Raw genomic sequence first — 3,813 nt, 5'->3', positions numbered from 1 at the left:
CTTTACCATCTCTTTTGGGGAGAGGAATCCTTGAACCTCAGATTAGGATCTCAAGCCCTGCTACACTAGAGGGGACCATGTCTGTGATGACTTCCAGCTTGCCTAACCTTCAAGCTATTACCCATCATGCACTCTCCATCCATTGGGCTAGGATCTTGATTCATGGCCTAGGCTCTTCCTAACTATTGCTAGTGACTGTCATAAGTTCTGTAATATTTAATCTGACTTGATGTCCCATTGTCTGTGTAACTAATGCTATTCACCTTCTACCAGAATTGCCAAGCTACTAGTTATTTCCCTCTCATTCTTAGATTATAAGGACCTTGACAGGTGAAATAATGTCATAATCTCTTGGGATCCACACAGAGTATTCCCCATTGTGTATTTGTTTCTGATAAATTGAGTCTGCTTCTGGAATCATTGGCCTGTACTCAGACTGCCCAAACTACCACATGTTACTATTTGGTAATTTATGATACTCATTTATAGTTTAAATAATTTTAAGTTGTTTAATACCACTAATATTTTATAATATGCCAGAATAAAGGTCAAAAATCCTCTTAATACTTCTCTTAGAATTTGGTTAAAGCTAAATTATAAATTAGACCACTTGGAAATGTGCTGTAAATCTAGCTTTATTTCAAATTTTAAGGTACATAAATATCAGTTTTCAACATTTAAGTTTTATTAAAATATGGAAACCCCCTTTTTTTGTATATGGAAGCTAGGCTTTTCCCTAGCTAGGAAAGTGATTTTATTTATTTATTTATTTATTTTTTATCTTGTTCATGCAATTTTTGAGCAAGGAAAAAGATGGTGCATGGAGTAATACCCATTCACGTTAACTCAGGGATGGAAATTTGTCTTTGCTTTGAGGAAACTATATATTTTAGTTATATTTTCAGTATTTCTTCATACATTTGTAACTATCTACTTTTTCTATTCCACCCTCCAATCACACACATCTTTGTATTCTCTGATTCTTCTGATTGAAGTAAATATGAAATTAATGCCTTAGTCCCCACTAAATTCTACACCCAGAGTGAAAAGGTGGCGTAAATGTACTATGTGCCTCTCAAGTACTCTATTGTGTGCTCAAAATAAGGGAAAGATAAATTGTTAGGTGAACTAGAAAACTATCTTTTAATGAAGGATAAGCTAACATTAGAAGTATTTATTTAATTACATGTTCAAACATTATTATCAACCTACTTATATGTTGCTGGGCTGCTGTCTAAGCCAGTATAATCTTCCTTCCAAGCTGAAAAATAGATTGTTGTTCATCTTTTACTCTGGCGACTTAAAATAGAACATGGATACTGATAAAAATAAGTCAGACTATAATTACCTTTTTCTGTGATCAAATAGAATGAATTACCTGATAAGTTTTTAGTCCATTTTTCTGCATGATTGTTTATCTTTTTATTGCTTATATAGGTTTTTTTATATACCCCATACATTGTGTATATACACATTACAAGTGCCTGCCTTCAGATTAAGGCTTTCTTTTTCTAGATAGTGTATTTTGATAAGTGGTTCTGAAATTTAATAGCTGAATTTATCAATTATTTCCATTTTTTATTTGTTTACTTTGTTATTTCTTGCTTAATGAATTCTTTCCAACCCCTAGGTCATAAACATATGACCCTAAATGTCTGTCAGCACTGTCCAATTGACTTTTCTACGCTGAGGGAAATATTTTATATCTGGTGCTGTCCAATACGATAGCTACTGGCCAGATGTCACTGTTGAACACTTGAAATTTGCAGAGTGTGGCTGAGGAGCTACGTTTTTAAATTAACTTAAGTTTAAATTTAAATAGCCTCATGTGGTTATTGACGCTTGGATTGAATGCCTCAGCTACAACTTTGTTTGATCGTGAATGGTGACGCGTTTGGTATTCATTTTTCTGCCTGGTGCCAGGGGAAAATGCAGTGTCATATTTTGCCATATGGATGACCACTTGGCCTAGAGCAATGGCTTTTCCCTACTGATTGATAATGCCAGCTTTGAAATTAAAAAATAAAGTGTGTGTGTGTGTGTGTGTGTGTGTGTGTGTGTGTGTGTGTGTGTGTATTTTTTGGCTGTCTATTCTGTGTTGGTGAATTCATCCATCCGGGCTCTAACACCTCTCACTGTCAGTCAGCACAGCTTTATAAGCCCTGATTAAATGTTGTGCAGATAGTAGCAAGCCTAAGAGATTAGTTCCTGCTCCTAATCTCTTAAAGTGATGACATTAAGTATGGTGTCAGAGATGTTTTGTTTATTATTGTTTTTACAGAGTTTATTTGTCAGATTAAGGATTTTTATTTCTATGTTTTAGGTTGTTAGGGTTTTGAGATGAATTTTTCCCCTGCATTCTATTAATGTAGTGAATGATAGTAATTGGTTTTAAATTTTTATTATTTATTTATTTATTTATTTATTTATTTAATTTATTATTTGTGTTTTGACCCTCATGTTTGTGACCTGCTCTCATCAGTCATAGTTATCCTTAATTATTTGTTAATATAATGAAAACTAATGAACCCACCAACTCAAAACTTAGATTATAAAACAAAAAAATTCTAAATGTATTTATGTGCATCTTCCCAGCCTCATTCTTTACTCCTTGTCCCTTCCCCCGCCCTTTCCCAGAGCTAATCATTATTGGGATTTTTGTATTTATTATTCATTTACTTATTTTGGTGGGGGTTGTTTGATTTTAATAAGTTGTATATGGGCAAAAAAAGATTTTTTTTTTTTAGGATAGAACAATCCTTTATTGTTAGACACTTTCACAGACAGGTTGTCCGTACATTAATTTTCCAGTGTAGAAGAACGACCATGAAAATCAGCCTCCAGCCGTCAGCAGCTGCTCTGCTCAGGGCCTGGGATCCTCCTTGCCCACGTGGTGGGAGGGAGGCGTGTACTTCCCCTCCTTTATTCGCTTATCCCGCTGCCTCAGGATGGCACTAAGCCGTTTCATCGTTTTCTGCCGAAGCAGACATTCTACAAAATCCTCATACTCTATCTTGCACTCTTTCTCAGCGCGGATAGTACCAATTCCATGTGAACATTCTGTCCGTTCTTTTTCAAAAGCATGGCGCCGAGATGAAAGCTTGTGAGGCTGCTCAGCACCTTGGGTTGTCATCCAGCGGCCTAAGTTAACATCCAGCCTTTTCTGTATATCAAAGAAAGGCATGGCTTTCAGCCGAGGTGCCCTCCTAGTCTCCTCGCTGGCCGCCACTACTGGATGATCTGTTTGCGACGTAGAGTCTTGCCGCAAAAGCCAAAACAATTTTTTAATGTGTAGTTCTCATACAGTTCTCATTGTCTCTGACCCTTTAATCATATTTGAATCCTTTCTTGTTTAAAGCATGTTTAATTTGTGTTTTCTGGTTGACAATTTTGCTAGCTAGTGTCTTTATTGACCTGATTCTCCTATCTGTAGTTTCTCCTGATTCTTGCTTCAGATTGCTTTGCAAATGAACGTTACCTGGATCTTTATCACGTGGGAATTATTTGAGTCTGGATTAGTATTTGAGAGCATTTGCATTTTCTTCTGCCTTGAGTCCTGGAACATTACCCAAAACTGTAAACTGGTTTTAGATGTTTGAACCACCTTGAGACTATGAAATTTAGCTGCAAAACCATGTGAGGAGTGGCTTGGTCATGAGTCCTCAGCTGATATTTTTTGTTCCCCTTCACTTGTGCCAAGTTTAGAGACAGACTGGTTTCTTTGCAATCACCAGTTGTGGATAGTGTGTTGCGTGTGTATGTTTGCGTGTGTGTTTGTGTATATGTATGTGTAGGTGTGTATACTGCTGCAAA

General features: G+C 36.3%; 1 pseudogene; it reads right to left on the bottom strand.

Annotated features, from left to right (window-relative positions):
- Positions 1-2,802: 2,802 nt before the first annotated feature.
- On the bottom strand, positions 2,803-3,215 carry LOC109390724 (NADH dehydrogenase [ubiquinone] iron-sulfur protein 5 pseudogene; annotated as a pseudogene).
- Between the last annotated feature and the right edge of the window lie 598 nt (positions 3,216-3,813).

This window comes from Hipposideros armiger, unplaced genomic scaffold, assembly GCF_001890085.2.
Source record: "Hipposideros armiger isolate ML-2016 unplaced genomic scaffold, ASM189008v1 scaffold_277, whole genome shotgun sequence".
Lineage (NCBI taxonomy): Eukaryota > Metazoa > Chordata > Mammalia > Chiroptera > Hipposideridae > Hipposideros > Hipposideros armiger.
Note: the sequence above shows the minus strand (reverse complement) of the source record. Positions and strands in the feature narration are given on the sequence as shown.